At 43.5% G+C, this 17,750-nt stretch overlaps 1 protein-coding gene across 3 annotated transcripts in view; it reads right to left on the reverse strand.

Moving 5' to 3' along the window:
* The window catches only part of rbm47 (RNA binding motif protein 47), a 264,038-nt gene that overhangs the window by 182,154 nt on the left and 64,134 nt on the right, over window positions 1–17,750 (reverse strand). The window contains exon 2 of one of the 3 annotated variants that reach the window (XM_043692551.2): window positions 3,012–3,173. The gene's annotated coding sequence lies outside the window, so the exon portion shown is untranslated. Of the gene's footprint in view, window positions 1–1,921; window positions 2,454–2,900; window positions 2,923–3,011; window positions 3,174–17,750 lie in introns of those variants that run through there. The other 2 variants (XM_087987566.1, XM_043692568.2) reach the window with 2 other exon arrangements.

The following is a 17,750-nucleotide window of genomic DNA, read 5'->3' on the forward strand; positions in this document are numbered from 1 at the left end:
GTTTGATTTTCTCTAATATCCTTAACAAAATGATTGGTCGTTGATTCCTTGTGTAAATTAAACAAGCATTCATATTTGTACAAATCATACCTCACAGCAATCTCTAACCCCCAGTGAGATGGGCAGTTGAGGGCTGAGTTCAAGTGTTTACAGAATTAAATAGAATGAATGGATTAGTAATATGCTGCACATATGCCTGATCTCTTTTTTATAACAAAAGTCTGAGTATCTTGCTGTGCCGAGGCAGAATACTTCATTAATATATTAAATGCAATTGGAAGATGTAAAATTCATTTTCATAATACTGCATAAGTTTCTCAAAGTCAAGAAACTTTTGAGTTGCTTTGAATTGCAGTCAAATTGAGTAACAAAATACTTAAAAGTGAGAAGACAGAAAATGAACAGAATTCATAGCCTGCTCAAACTTTAGTTAATATTTCTGAGAAAGGTCTCAACTGAAATGTTAATTTGTTAGATGAGATCTCTTTGCTACTAAAATTTTCACTTTCATGTTTTAATGGGGTCTGATTTGGACCATTTGCTGTTTCATATTTTCAACTGTATGTTTTTTTGTTACCTTACATGCAATTATATTGGTTGGTTAGAATCAAGCTAATACTCAACACAAGAGGAGACATTTGCTCCTCAAAAGAGAACTAAATACATTATTTTATTTCTGTAGAAAAGTGATACTTTAAATGTAATTCTATGTTTTGCTGAGTCAAACAGCCCATAGTTTTGAAATGAAGTTCTTGTAGCAACCCGTATACCAACACTGTCTGTCAGTGCTTTTGTGAGCACCATATACCGCAGCATATATGTTGATCTAGCATATAAGACAATATCATTTTTCAGTCACAAAAGACGCGGTTTTGCATTTCTTGCCATTTATATCAGATATAGTTAAAAAACACATAACAGGTTATAGTCCAACAGGTTTCCTTGGAAATAGCATTACTATTTCAGGTAGCTGATGAAAGAGCAGTGCTCCGAAAGCTAGTGCTTCCAAATAAACCTATTGGACTATAACCTGGTGTTGTGTGATCTTAAATTTTGTCCACCCCAGTCCAACACCAGCACCTTCACATTATATCAGATATGACTGCCTATACTCCCATTAGTAGTCAGCCTTAATGTTTCACTCATTAAACTGATGTTTCACTTACCAGTACCTTATAACCTGGTGCAATATACACCAAGTTGTGAAAATGCATGGGAGTTTAAGATATACCTGCACAGAGCATATTCCATGCAGTGAATGAATAAAATTATCACCAGCCATGAAAATAGTTCACTTAATATATAAGTCGACCTCTGTCTTTGGAGGATTTTTCTGGGGTTTTAAAGTTTGACTTATATGCTAACATCCACAGTAATCTTGTACATTAACTTGCTAACTTCCTCATGTCAGATTGTTTGTACCTGTGCATTCCATTTCTCGACTATTCAATATTATCTTTTTGTTAAATAAAGGATCATGATTAATATGCTAAACATTTTAAACTTGTCAAGTGTTTGACTTGATTTTTACTTTTCTCTCCCATCCAGCCTCTGCACACTGCCTAACCTTTCCCCTGCTTTACTCGGCACCTGCTTTAATGTAACTGAATAATATTTTGTCAGTTCAATGACATTAAAAACCTCTGTGGAATACAACAGTTGCTCCCTAATCCTTGTATTGCTTCCTAATCCTTATATTGTTTAACACGTAAAAATAAATAGAAAATTAGTTTCAAAGCAATGGATCAATTTTGCAAATACCTTCTGATGTGGAATTCTAAACTTACAACTGCCATGTCTGCATCAATAAATGTTGAACAGTGAACTCTTCTAACAATTTACTGGTAAACCATGATACCAGTTCTTGGTCTATAAGGGAGCAATTAAAGAGAAACAACAATAACCAAGAATCTTGTCCTACCTCTTTTTAAGATTCAGGACCTCAGACGCCAATTGTCAGCCTGTTCATCGCCTCTTAGTGAGAAGTGCAAAGGGTTTGGCAGCATACAACACACATCTTCTTGTTTTATCAAGGTTAACCTCACAAGGAGTGCCCAGAAACTCCCTGTAATGCTATTTACTGCAGAAAAATCTGTCTTCTTTTGTGCACTGAAAACAAGACTTTGAGAGTACTAAAAGTGTAATGAATTTCGCGAACCTTGCAATTAGACCTACTTAATCTAAAATACCTGACTCTCTGTGACCTAAGCTGCACATTCCATGGGGGCTAAATAGCAGCTCAGAAGCTGCAGCTCTCCGAAGAAAAATTCCTCGCTAGTCTTAGAGTGTGAGGCATTATTCTCGTAAAGCTTGTTTTCAGGCCACTTGTAGCTATGCAGCAAAAAGCTGCCACGTTATTGTAACCCAAACTAAGATTACGAGGTTTAATTCACTATTTGTTTAGTCTCTCCTTCGTTTTTCTGATTCCCTTCCTTCTCGAACAAGTTAAGTTTTTGTCTTATAATGCCCTGCCCCTGAAGCCACCAAACCAGAATTTTCGTGCAACACTGGCAACTTCCCGTAAATCTAAATTGTAATTTTATCCTGTTCACTGAGCCCTCATTGGCTTAAGGCCAGTTTAACATTCCAGTTGAGGTAGGAGCACAGATACCTACCTTTTCTCTAGTGCACAATGATTAAAAAGGGTGGATTGAACTAGAAACTGTGAGCATTATGAAATTTGCTAATCATGCTGGCCTAGAATGGTAAAGACAACCTGTCACTATGAGAGAAGCTGAGTGTAACAATGTTCCATGGAATAATAGAGAGACTGACGAAACCACAACACAAAAAACAAAATGCCCCAGCAGCACCATAGTACAGAAAAGACTTGAAGCAAGTCATGCAGTTTTGTGACCTTAAGAAAACTTAAATATATATACATCTTAAATACATCCTACCTTAACTACTTTCAGAACCTGCGTTAGCTGAATTTTCAAAAGGATAGAGTGACGTGTTCCTTTAGCTTGACAGACAAGAATTTTCACAAGAGAAAGGCTGATCTCACTTACCTGGGGCAAAACAAGATTTGAATTAAAGCTGGCAAGTTACGTCGCTAGGAGAAACCCATGACCTTTCTAATGTGTTCAGAGCATCATACAGCCTGTGACTCATTCAGGAACAGGTGGCAGAAACGTTTTCTCCCCCGTTTTCTGTGAAATGTTCAGGAATCACTGAAGAGAAAAGAAATGAATGAGCATAAGAGAAAACGATTCCTTTCCTGAGTTTGACACCCTCCCATACAAGGAAATTAAAGCACAGAGAAAGAGTGTCCCTACCCCCTACATTTTGCAAAACCTGTTTGGAAAAGAGTTAAACTCTAAATCAAACTGAACTAAAGTTTATAGTAAACTTGTATTGGCCAATCAGGATCAGGTTTATTGCTTGTGACTAAACAATTTGAAACAGAAATTTGATAATACCAGAAGTGAGAGATGCCTTTTAAAATCCATATTTGCATTGCAATACACAGACTGGTTTAGGTTTCAAGCACTTTTGTGAGTGAAGCAAATAGGACAGGAAAGAAATAGTACTACAGCTAGAATGTTTTCATTGGATATATGGCCTGTGTCATAGACGCTCCCCAGATGACACTGTCACCCCCGTCATAAGAAAATAAACATATTTGGAGCAGCAATAGGCTATTCAATCCCTTAAACCTGCCCCAACATTCAACAAGATCATGGCTGGCCTGCCCCAGGGCTTTTGCCCATAACGTCGATTCTCCTGCTCCTCGGATTCTGCCTGACCTGCTGTGCTTTTCCAGCATCACTCTAATCTAGAATCTGGTTTCCAGCATCTGCAGCCCTTGTTTTTACCTGGCCTGCCCCAGACCCTACCTCTTCCATTGTGCCAGCTTCTCATAGACCTCAATTTCTCAAAATCAATCTATCTTCTCTTTAAATATATCCAGTAATCTCACTGTCACAACTCTCTCAGGTAGAGAATCTGGACATCATAATGTTGTATGTTTCAATATGTTCACCCTCATTCTTTCAAATTCTAATGAACAAAGGACAAACCTACATGGCTGTTCTTGATGATCAACCTCTTCATTTCAATAGTCGGCTTCATGAATCTCTTTTGAATTGCCTCCAACACTGCTACAAACTTATTTACATACAGCAATCAAAATTGTACACATTACTCCAGGTGCGGCCACACCAACAGCCTGGATAGTTATAACAAGACATCCCTATTTTTGAGCTCCAACCCCTTCACAATAAATGTCTAAATTCCATTTGCTTTCTTAATTATTTGCAGCACCTGTATCCTAAAATTTTGAGCTTCACACACAAGAACACCCAGACCTCTGTGTGCTGCACTTTTTTTGGAGTTTCCCTCTATTTAAATAATAGTCTTCCTTTTGATTCTTTTGACAAAAATGCATGATCTCACACTTTCCAACATCAAACTTCATGCACCAAAACTAATTGTCAACAATATTCAACACAAAAGACAGAACGGGAATCCAGTGCTACTACTTTTAACGAAGAGTCACCATGCAGTAACATCTCAGGGCAAGCTCCACTTGCTCTAGCCAAACCTACAACAAGGTAAAAACAAGGACTGCAGATGCTGGAAACTAGATTCTAGATTAGAGTAGTGCTGAAAAAGCACAGCAGTTCAGGCAGCATCCGAGGAGCAGGAAAATTGACGTTTCGGGCAAAAGCCCTTCATCAGGAATACATTGGCATCTGACATGTGACAGCTTGTGATCATGACACATCCTCAGTTCAATTACAGTGCACTATTGCACCTCAATGCAGTTCCTTAGGCATTCACTGGTAACTATCATTGTAAAGCTGCAGCAAGTACAGTGTGCTCAGCGACATGCATACAATTCATGGACTGAACCAGGCTGGCTGCTTGCTCTCTGAGCACCCACTTAGTTTGAGCCTACCTGGATTCGCACAGTTAAAAATCATACAACACCAGGTTATAGTCCAACTGGTTTAATTGGAAGCACTAGCCTTCGGAGCGCTGCTCCTTCATCAGTCTGAAAACCAGTGCTTCCAATTGAACCTGTTGGACTATAATCTGTTTCTGGATTAGTGGTGCTGGAAGAGCACAGCAGTTCAGGCAGCATCCGAGGAGCTTCGAAATCGACGTTTCGGGTGTTATAACCTGGTGTTGTGTGATTTTTAACTTTGTACACCCTAGTCCAACGCTGGCATCTCCAAATCATGGATTCTCACAGCAGCCTTGGCCTGCCGTGCCTTTTTGCATATTGGACAGAATCAGGTGACAGAGCTGCCTGTGCAGCAGGATAGGTAGTTAATGAGGGGAGTCTGTTAAGACGCAGGAAGAAATCTTGCTAGACCGCATGGAGTGAAGCCCTCTGTGAAAAGTGACAATATTGACACAGCCAAGAAATGTAAGGTTATATCCTTAAAGAACTCAGCAAATTTGTCAAAAGAGATTTTGTTTTCACAGAAACGTGCTAACTCTGTTTGATTACTTAAATCTTTTTCAAACGTCCTGCTATTGCGTCCTTCATGATGGACTCCAGCATTTTTACAAAGATCAATGACAGAATAACTGGCCTATTGTTTTCTGCTTACTGTCTCCCTCCCTTCTTGAACAGGGCAACACATTAATGGTTTTTGAATCAGCTGGAACCCTTTTGGAATCCAATGAATTTTGGAATATTTTGATGTATTATCTCTGTAGGAATTACCTATAATACCCTCAGATGCAGGCCATCAGATCCTGGTGACTTTTCTATCTTAGATTTGAGAAATACTTTGTCCGTCACAATAGACTCTGTCATAATTGTTTGTCTGTGCGTGTTGGGGGGGGGGGGGGTGTGGAGAGTTTAGATTAGATTAGATTCCCTACAGTGTGGAATCAGGCCCTTTGGCCCAACAAGTCCACACCGACCCTCTGAAGAGCAACCCACCCAGACCCATTCCCCTCTGAATGATGTACCTAACACTACAGGCAATTTAGCATGGCCAGTTGACAATCTGCACAGCTTTGGACTGTGGGAGGAAACCAGAGCACCCGGAGGAAACCCACGCAGACACAGGGAGAACATGCAAACTCCACACAGACAGTTAACTGAGGCGGGAATTGAACCTGGGTCCCTGGTGCTGTGAGGCAGCAGTGCTAACCACTGAGCCACCATGCCGTCCATGTTGGCAGCTACCATTCTCATGGACCTGAAGAGGAAAAGGAATGAACATCAAGCCATCCTATTGCCAGAGTGAGCTACCTTAGTTATCAATTTGTCAAAGGACAAGAACAGTGGGGAAAGATAGGAGGATGAGACTTTTAATTAGTCATGTTATATCTGTTTACCTGTAGCTACAATCTAATTACTTTACAATAAATAATAATTCTTGTTTGGTATAGTATCTTGGCACATACTTTCTATCAACTTTAGTCTGAGATAAATTGGGATATGTTGTAGAACTTAAAAAACACTATATTTGTTATGACGCCAGGTAATAGTGGGACTCAATTTATGCATGTGGGCCATAACATTACAAGAACTCTTATTAATCTGATTTCATTACACATTACTAGATTTAAAATAGCCTTTTCCAGGATAGCTTCTGTAATGTGCCGCTCTAAGAAACAATCCTGTTACATTCACCTGATTTGTTTTCCAAGCATGTTATCCTTGCTCAGTCAATATGCAGATTAAAATTCCCCACAATAATTGTAATGCCCTTTTGTATGTCCCCGTATTATGCTTTGTTCTATAGTGAGGCAACTCTGCAGGTCTATCATCGACTCTTGCCCATGACCTTTTTACCTTGATACTCCTTATTTGCATGCAAACTGATTCTATATAATAATCTATTGCACTGATATCACTACTTACCACTGCACCGATACCTTCCTTTATTAAGAAAACTACCTAACTTCCTTTTCCTCTTGCCTATTTTCCTAGAACATTGATTATTCTTGAGAAATGAGTTTCCAGTCTTGGTCATCCCTGTAATAGTTATCAATCATTTCTATTTATGCCATTAGCTCTTCTATGTTTTGGCAAATGCTGAGTAATTCAGATCAGGAGCCTTAAGCTTTAATCTTTTATGATTGTTAGTGTCTCTGGTTCTATGATTCATATTTGTTGAAGGGAAAGAATATCTAACATGTCTAATATTTAACGAGGTGGCCTCAACTGCTTCACTGGGCAGAATATCCATTCTCTAGATGCTGAATGATCTTCTAAGCCTCCACTTTGTCAGACAGAAAGTAGATACTCCTACTGAGCTTGAAAAGTGTCACTCTTCATAATGGTAGTCAAGCTAATCAGCTACCAAGGCAGACTCCTTTTCCACAGGCAAATAAGAGGGAAGACCTGTTGAAATCCTCTCTGCAATATTAGTTTGTCTGAGGCAAAAACAGTTACATGTAGCTTAATAAATTATCTATTTAGAGACACAGGCCACATCCAAAAACATAAGATTTAAAATGTACTTAACTGAACGTGGAGGAATGTTCCTCCCAACCTATGTTAAAAGCACACAGGCCTCTGTAGCCAACATTACCATACTATCACCATGTCCTTTAATCTCTCCCCTTCTTATGCACTAGGAACATTTGGATTCACTAGAGGGGGTGGATGAAGCTTTGGATTAAATCAGGTCTTCATTAAGAGCCCAGCTCTTGCAGCACAGCACTTGTTGTCTACCTCACTGAAGTGCCAGGCTCAGTAATGTGTCCTGATGGGGGTTTGAACCTATGGATTTTCTGGTAAAGAAACAAAAAAAAACTATCACTCAGCCACCTCCTGAAATGCCGACCTACAAAGGTAAGAAAAATTGGAGGTGTAGTGGACAGCAAAGAAGGTTACCTGAAAGTACAACGGGACCTTAATTAAATAGGCAAATGGGCTGAGGAGTGGCAGATGGTGTTTAATTTAAATAAATGCAAAGTGCTGCATTATAATAGGGCAAATTAGAACAAGACTTATACACTTAATGGTAAGGTCCTGAGGGGTGTTACTGAACAAAGAGACCTTGGGATGCAGGTTCATAGTTCCTTGAAAGCAGAGTTGCAGGTAGACAAGGTAGTGGAGAAGGTACATACGAACATAAGAAATAGGAGCAGGAATAGGCCATGTGACCCGCCGAGCCTCCTCCACCATTCAATAAGATCACGGCTGATGGTTTTGTTGACCCAGTTCCAATTACTCGCCTGCTCACCATAACCCTTAGTTCCTTTACTGTTCAAAAATCTATCCAGCAATGCCTTAAAAGTATTTAATGAAATAACCTCAACTGCTTCACTGGGCAGGGAATTCCACAGATTGTCAACCATTTAGGTAAAGAGGTTCTTCCTCAACTCAGTCCTGAGTCTGCTTCCCCTTATTGTGAGTTTGTGCCCTCCTAGTTTCATCCACCAGTGGAAACATCCTCTTTGCTTCTATCGCATGTATTCCCTTTATAACTTTATATGTTTCTATAAGATTCCCCTCATTGTTCTAAATTCCAATGAGTATAGTCCCAGTCTACACAATCTATCCTCATAAGAAAACCCTTTCAATTTCAGAATCAACCTAGTGAACCTCCCAGTGCCAGTATATCCTTTCTTAAGTAAGGAGACCACAACTGTACACAGTACTCCAGCACGGCCTCACCAGCACCCTATAAAGCTACAGTAACATTCCTGTTTATAAATTCTATCCCTCAAGCAATGAATGACAATATTCCATTTTCCTTCTTAATTACCTGCTGCATCTGCAAACCACTTTTTGTGATTCAAACACAAGGACACCTAGGTCCCTCTGCACAGCAGCGTGTTGCAATTTTGTCACTATTTAAATAATAGTCAATTTTGCTGTTATTCCTACCAAAATGGATGACCTCACGTTTACCAACATTCAACTTCATCTTCCATACACTTGCCCATTCACTTAACCTATCCATATCCCTCTGCAGACGTTTACTGTCCTCTGCACACTTTGCTCTATCACTCATGTTAGTGTCTTCTGTGAACTTTGATACACTACACTTGGTCCCCAACTTTAAATCATCTACGTAAATTGTAAGCCATTGCGGTCCCAATACTGATCCCTGAGGCATACCACTAGCCACTGATTACCAACCAAAAAAAACACCCATTTATCTCACTCTTTGCTTCCTGTTAGTTAACCAATCCTCTATCCATGCTAATACATTACCCATAATGCCATGCAGATTTATCTTACGAAGCAGCATTTTGTGCAGCACCTTGTTGAATACCTTCTGGAAATCCAGGTACACCAATTCCACCAATTCCCCATTGTCTGCCATGCTAGTAATATCCTTAAATAATTCCATTAAATTACTTTAACAATACCTGCCTTTCATGAATCCATGATGCATCTATCTGATGGAACAATTTTTATCCAGGTGTCTCACTATTTCTTCCTTAATGCCTGCCTTTATTGGTCAGTGTACGAAGCATAGGAATTGGGTGGTCATGTTGTAGCTGTACAAGACATTGGTTAAGCCACTTTTGAAATACTGCATTCAATTCTGGTCTCCCTGCTATAGGAAAGATGTGAAACTTGAAAGGGTTCAAATAACATTTACAAGGATATTGCCATGGTTGGACGGTTCTCATTGGAGAGCTCTGTCCTCACGTATTTTGCTGGGATCATTTGTTATCCCTTCTCTCCAAGAAACCAAATCCTCAAATGGATCTGGTGGACAAAGCACACCTAAGAGCCATGTCTTCTCCCAGGATAGCAAGGACATGCCTGCATGATCCTCTGATGATTGTCACACATAAGTTGGACATTGATAGAGTGAAAATCTTCATAACTGACAATCATTCCTTGCTGAACCAATAGAGATTTCATGCCTTGTGCAGGACAATCATATCTTGAACTCTGGGGATTCCAGCAATCCATGCATTCTCTGGATCTCTCGGCCTGGCTAAATGAATGGTATTCCTTGGTGCCTAAGCATTGCATCCGTCATGACTTTTATGAAATGCTGTGCTGAACTTGAAATCTGCCACAAAGGTGTCTAGATTGGTGCCATGAGTGACCCCAGTGCATAAAGGTTCAAGACCATGGTCATTTTGAGAGAAACATAGTGCATAGTGTGACAACAAAAGAATTCAAACTAATATCTTTGGACAGCAATTCACAAAGGGAGTTCATTGTCTCTCTGAAGAGGTATAGCTCCTGATTTTTGTCACAACAGAAAAGATACTGCTCATGTGCAAACTGCAGCCCACTCACCCAAACCCCATCCAAAACTGGCATCTTTCATTTGCACAGGCTGTGATTGGAAGGAGGGGTGTAGTTTGTACATGTGCAATTCATGGAGGCAGCCAGCCATTTAATTTATTTGCTGCCTGTGTTCAAATCTGGTTTTGGAGTCTCTAGTGTCCAAGCCCCAGAGTGTGGGATTTCCATGGGTAAGAGGATACATGATTTTAGTGCATTTGTTTTGGATAGGCAAAGCTCCCCCTGGGAAAGCTGAGGTACCATGAAAGGTACAGTCCCAGGGCACCTTGGGGGGGGCTGGGCATGGTATCCTTTGGACGTGAGACATCATTTTCAGATTAACTGTGTTGACAATTGTGTATAAAAGGCAGATACCACAGTGGGCGGCACGGTGGCACAGTGGTCAGCATTGCTGCCTCACAGCGCCAGAGACCCGGGTTCAATTCCCAACTCAGGCGACTGACTGTGTGGAGTTTGCATGTTCTCCCTGTGTCTGCGTGGGTTTCCTCCGGGTGCTCCGGTTTCCTCCCACAGTCCAAAGATGTGCAGGTCAGGTGAATTGGTCATGCTAAATTGTCCGTAGTTTTGGGTAAAGGGGTAAATGTAGGGGAATGGGTGGGTTATGCTTCGGTGGGTTGGTGTGGACTTGTTGGGCTGAAGGGCCTGTTTCCACACTGTAAGTAATCTAAAAATAATCCCCTTGGAAATACCCAACTTGTCCAGAAGTGTCACAAGTTTTAACAAGTGTCAAGACTTTTCAAGAAATGTCATTACATGAAAAAATGTATTTATCTAATGAATAAGAGTGCTTTTTAAGATCACAATTGTTCCATTGGGGGGTAAGCAGTTTGATGAAAATCTACCTCGAGATGTGTTGCTAACTGGCTTTGTGTCTGAGGTCAGAGGTCTTCTTGTTGAACTCTGTGGCACAGGGAGAGGTGAAGGTAAAAGGCACTTGCATGGAGGCTCAGGACTGGTAAGGGAGGGGGACGTGGTTTGTAATTTGGTATATGGAGGGGTGAAAAAGGGCAGGGCCTTTCCATTTGCAGATCTTATGTTCTTAGAATCCCTACAGTGCAGAGAGAAGCCATTTAGCCCATGAAGTCTGCACCAACCATCTGAAGAGCATTCCTCCATTTCCCATGGTTACTCCACCTAGCCTGCACATCCCTGCACACCATAGGTAATTTACCATGGCCAGTCCACCTAATCTGCACATCTTTGGACTGCGGGAGGAAACCAGGGCACCCGGAGGAATCCCATACAGACATGGAAAGAACATGCAAATTCCACACAGACAGTCACCCGAGGCTGGAATTGAAGCCAGGTTCCTGGTGCTGTGAGGCAGCAGTGCTAATCACGGAGAGACCTGCCACACTTAAGTTAGTGACAATGAAGTTGTGGAGAAGATTGCAGTGATGCAGAGCCTCCCTGTATGTCTCTAAAAGCCAGCATCACCTGCTGCATGATCAGCTGACAGTGGGTTTCACCACTGAAAAGCTTCGTCTGTCATGTGATTGTATATGTCTCCTTGGTATTGGCGCATTAAATTTTACTTTGTATCATGTGGGAGTTGACTCCCAATACAAGAGCAGAAATGTCTCTCACTCTTGATTCTGCTGTTAAGAATGCGCATCATGGAGAAATCACTCGACAGTAGTCATTGAGACAAATTGTTTCTTTGTGGACCATGAGTGGACAAGGTCAAAAGTCACATGACACAGGTTATAGTCCAACAGGTTTATTTGGAGTGCTGTTCCTTTATCAACACTCCACTTGACAAACAAGCAGTGCTTCAAAAGCCTATGATTTTAAATAAACCTGTTGGACTGTAACCTGGTGTCATGTGCCTTCTGACCTTGTCCACCCCAATCCAACACCGGCACCTCCACATCAGGACCCTGAGAATGGAGTTGGGCTTATATAAAATTATCCCACTCCCACACACTAACACTATTCACAATTAGAGAAGCATTGAATCCACAAGATCTGCCTAAGGTCAAACTCCGAGAGTATAAACAGAGAAGAGAATGAAAATAAAATTAATTACATAAATTAATACACACACACACATATACATATATATAAATATATATATATATATATATATGTAGATAAATATATAAATTGAACTCTATCCATGTCAGTGAGTTAAAACTGTTTTTTGCAGTACCCTGAAATTGGTAGGTATGTACAGCCCAGAGGCAGAACCTCATTTCACACAAGGACCACAGTTACCCCTCACTGCTGTTGACTCTCAAATCCCTCATTCTTTCTGGAAGTTTGGTGACCTCCTTACCTCTGAAGAGAAGGCTCCAGCAGCCAATGCTAACCCAATGTGCAGCTCCCAATTCACTCAGACATAATTTCAATTGGGTCCCCCTGGCTGCACCGATGAAACCAATGGGTTTTAACTGGCTTTGCTGTAATTTGTATCACACTTAGGGAATGGACTTAGGAAACACTTGACTCATAGTGATACAAAAATAGTTGTTTCTTCTTTGCAATAAATCTAATTAAACTCAAATACCAACAATGCACAATTTACTTTTGTCGTCATTTACTTAGTTTATTAGTGTTGTTACAGCAGTGTTTAGAAAATACACTCTGCACTTCTCTGACAGTGCACAAAGACAGTCAAAATGAGAGGACGATTTTTACCAAACTTCAGCTGAGTGCCAACTTCCTTGGAGGGATTCACTCTATGAGTTTGAGCAAGTCAGCTCACACAACTCTCTGCTGCTCACCTCTTTATTATGTATGCACCATTGCCCTAAATGCTGACTTGCAGTGGAAATACTCACCACTATCAGATCCCTCCAGGATTTCCCCCATACCTAAAGCTCAGCTCTGTACCAGGTATCACCACTGGCAGCCAGCAATAGCCTTTCACAGTCCACGTAGAGGGAGGGAAATGAAGAAAAAAAGTTTCCGTGGACACGTACTTGATGTGGGTTATACTTCATTGGAAGAAGTTCACACTCAGAGATGTGCTGCTTCTTTACATCGTCACCTGTCTGACTGAGGGTCATTGCAGCTGCAGCTACAGGAACTAAACTACACAGATTCCAGTCCTGGGTGCCGTACCAGACTGATCCCAGCATCAGAACCTCATCTTATGAAGGCCTGCTGAATTATGGTCCTGGTGGAGGAATGGGTTCTATTGGATTACACTTGGCCTCAGTCAGGAGGTTGCTAATGGATCAGATGTGGTCACAGAGAGTAGCCCTATTCTGTCAACAATCATCCTTATAAAGTGTGCACCCCTTGAAATGAAGCAGGAACCTGAGCGTGTCAAGTAAATATGCAACATGGCAGTTTTCAGGATGTCTGACACTAAGATATGGTACTGATGATCACTACTGGTTTGTACAATGATGGAATGCAACCTTTTCTGTCGATGCATTATGACATGGCCTTCTCAGTGCAGTGTATGTAGAGTATATAGAGCCCACTCCTTTGGAAAACCAGCTATGCTGCCAAGGCTACATCACTAGCTTCATTGTGAGGAATTGAGGATCTGGCATAAAGTGTGTTGACAACTGCCAAGATCCATCTTTGGGTTAAAGACGAAGAGATCTCCCATATATTTCCAGTGGATCCTTTGAAGCATTACACTCCAGGAAATTGCTCAAGAAATTGAAGATTCCACTGGACAATTCCTCTCCATCTGAAACCCTCTGAAAATATCCATTTAGATTGGAGAATTCAAAAGGTTCCATCACAATTAAATAGATAGTTACTCAGGAAAAGTGAGATTATTGCCCTGACCTCTTATTTCCCCCAGATCCTGATCTGACACCCCCTCTCTGCCAGGAGCCAACACCCCCTCTATCCCTGAGATCCAAAACCTCCTGCTACTGGCCTGACATTACCATTTATTCTGCGACTCTCTGCCCAGGATCCAACACCTGCCCCTTTACACCGGGGACCTGACAATTCCCCTCACTTTCCCCACTCCCCCTCCTCCTCTCTCCAAACCCCCAACAACCCTCCCCCTGGAGTCGACACCGCCATCCCCAATGACCAACACCTACTCCCCTTGCTACTGGAGTAGACCCCATCTCTACCCCCTGCAATCTCTGAAGCTCAACATACCCTATACCACTGGCACCCTATTTACCTGGGACACTACACCTCACCTATCTACCATCTTGACACCTACCCTCCTGGCATCTGAACTATACAGTTACCTTTCAATATTTTTAGATTCCCTACAGTGTGGAAACAGGCCCTTCAACCCAACATGTCCACAGTGACCCTCCGAAGAGTAACCCATCCAGTCCCATTTCCCGCTGACTAATGCACCTAACACTATGGGCAATTTAGCATGGCCAATTCACCTGACCTGCACATCTTTGGACTGTGGGAGGAAACCAGGAACCCGGAGGAGACACAGGGAGAATGTGCAAACTACGCACAGATTTTTTTAATTTCAAAAATATACTTTATTCATAAAATACTGTGATGATCTATACAACTGGACATGCCATACATACGTAAACATTCCATTTCTTTGCATACCGAAACAGAGTAATCATTCCAATTTGCAGGTCTGTATGATTACATTTTTAGCTGAGGCATCAGCAGAGCCCAAATGACTCCGTGGGCCCCCTGTTCATCTTAGGCAGGCAGATGTTACACGGTGGTCTTTCCCCACCGCGCCTTGGCGGCAGCTGCCCCAAACTTCAGCACGTCCCTCAATACGTAGTCCTGGACCTTGGAATGTGCCAGTCTGCAACACTCAGTCGGGGTCAACTCCTTCAGCTGGAAGATCAGCAGGTTTCGGACCACCCAGAGAGCATCCTTCACCGAGTTGATGATCCTCCAGGCGTAGTTGATGTTCGTCTCGGTGTGCGTCCCGGGAACAGGCCGTAGAGCACGGAGTCCCGCGTCACGGTGCTGCTCGGGACGAACCTCGACAAACACCACTGCATTCCTCTCCAGACGTCTTCTGCGTAGGCACATTCCAGAAGGAGGTGTGTGACAGTCTCGTCCCCCCCGCAGCCGCTTCGAGGGCAGCGTATGGTGCGGCTGAGGGTCCAGGCGTGCATAAAGGATCTCACAGGCAGAGCCCTTCTCACCTCCAGCCAAGCCAGGTCTTGGTGCTTGTTGGAAAGTTCTGGCAATGAGGCATTCTGCCAAATGGCTTTGACAGTCTGCCAAGGGAACTGCTCGACAGGATCCGCCCTCTCCTTTTCCCGAAGGGTCTCAAGGACACTACGTGCTGACCACTTCCTGATGGACTTGTGGTCAAAAGTGTTTTCTTTCATAAATTTCTCCACGAAGGACAGGTGGTACGGAATGGTCCAACTACTCGGAGCGTTCTGCGGCAGCGAGGCCAGGCCCATCCTTCGCAACACCGGGGACAGGTAGAACCTCAGTACGTAGAGACACTTGGTGTTTGCGTACCGGGGATCCACGCACAGCTTGATGCAGCCACACACAAAGGTGGCCATCAGGGTGAGGGTGGCATTGGGCGTGTTTTTCCCCCATTGCACCGGTCTTTGTACATTGTGTCTCTTCCTCATGGATCCATCTTTGATCACCATATGGAGTGGAAGATGGCCCGGGTGACTGCGGCGGCACAGGTTCTGGGGATAGGCCAGACCTGTGCCACATATAACAATACTGAAAGTACCTCACACATGATGACCAGGTTCTTTCCGGCAATGGAGAGCGACCTTGCTCCCATCTGCCTAGTTTCTGTTTCATCTTCCTGATCCGCTCCTCCCAGGTCTTGGCGCACGCCCCAGCTCCCCGAACCAAATACCCAGCACCTTCAGGTGGTTGGTCCTGATGGTGAAGGAGATAGAGGATTGGTCGGCCCAGTTCCCGAAGAGCATGGCCTCGCTCTTGCCTCGGTTTACCTTGGCCCCCGAGGCCCGTTCGAACTGGTCACAGATGCACATGAGTCTGTGCACGGACAGCGGATCTGAGCAGAAAACGGCGATGTCATCCATGTACAGGGAGGCCTTAACCTGTAGGCCCCCACTGCCAGAAATAGTCACCCCTCTCAGGCTCGCATCCTTCCTGATGGATTCGGCAAATGGCTCTATGCAACACACAAACAAGGCAGGAGAGAGAGGGCAGGGAAGCTATCTGATTCCCACCCATTGATTGAGACTGCACTGACAATGTTGGTGTAGAGCAGTCTGATCCAATTACCGATTCCCTCCCCAAAGCCCATTTTGGAGAGGACATCCTTCATATACATATGCGATATCCTGTCAAAGGCCTTCTCCTGGTCCAGGCTGATGAGGCAGGTGTCCACCCCACTGTCCTGCACGTAGGCAATCGTATCTCTGAGGAGTGCGAGACTCTCAGTGATCTTCCTGCCCGGTACAGCACAGGTTTGGTCAGGGTGGATCACCGTTCCCAGAGCAGGCCTGACCCGGTTGGCGATGACCTTTGACAAGATTTTGTAGTCTGTGTTTAACAGTGAGATTAGTCTCCAATTTCTAATTTCCTCCCTCTCCCCCTTCTGCTTGTAGATGAGAGTGATGTTGCTTTTCCTCATGGATTCACTCATGGTACCTGCCTGAAGCATACTGACATACACCTCCAGCAGGTCCTGGCCAATCATGTCCCAAAGAGCAGAATCGATCTCGACCGGTAAGCCGTCGCTTCCGGGAGTTTTATTCTTTTTGAAGGACTCGAGGGCCTTGGTCAGCTCATCCAGAGATAGCGGCTGGTCTAGCCTCTCTCGTGTTCCATCGTCTAGGACCTCCATGATAGAGGACAGGAATGACTGGGAGGCCGCGCTGTCAGTTGGCTTCGCGTCATACAGACTGGCAGAGAAGGATTTGCTGATCCTCATGATGTCAGCCTGAGATGACGTTATCGAGCCATCTTCTTCCTTCAGGCTGCTGAGCACGGAGCTTTCTTTGTGCACCTTCTGGAAGAAGAAACGTGAGCACATCTCGTCCTGCTCCACCGAGCGGACCCTGGACCGGAAGATTATCGTAGAGGCCTCCGAAGCAAAGAGCGAGGCTTGCTGGCCCTTCACCTCCTGGAGGTCCTCCGTGACATCGACCCCCAACGTCTGCAGCAGGAGCAGGTTCTACATACTTTCCTGGAGCTGGGACAGTTTTCCTCGCCTCTCTCTCACCTCCTGAACACCTTTGAGGATGAAGAACCTCTTGATGTTCCCTTTTACTGTTTCCCACCAGTCCAGTGGAGACTCAAACAGGGGCTTCACGGTTCTCCAACCTGCGTAATCCCTCTTGAGCTCCTCGATGTTTCCTGGGGTCAACAGCTTTGTGTTCAGTTTCCACGTTCCCTTACCAGCCCACTGCTCGTCCTGTAGGTGACAGTCGGCCAGCAGGAGGCAGTGGTCAGAGAAGAACACCGGCTTGAGGTCGGTGGTTCTGACTGAGAGCGTTCGGGACGCAAACAGGTAATCTATTCTTGAGCAGATAGACCCGTCTGCCCGTGACCAGATGTATCTACGCTGCGCTCCATCTGCAGGGGTGCTGAAGACGTCGTGCAGCTTGGTATCTTTGACCATTTCCTTCAGGGCTCTGAACGTCCAGTTTACTGTCCCCCCCGCCGGATCGCCCATCTGCATCAA

The sequence above is a fragment of the Chiloscyllium plagiosum genome, unplaced genomic scaffold (assembly GCF_037043375.1).
Source record: "Chiloscyllium plagiosum isolate Xiang-an unplaced genomic scaffold, Cpla_swu_hap1 HiC_scaffold_1, whole genome shotgun sequence".
NCBI lineage: Eukaryota > Metazoa > Chordata > Chondrichthyes > Orectolobiformes > Hemiscylliidae > Chiloscyllium > Chiloscyllium plagiosum.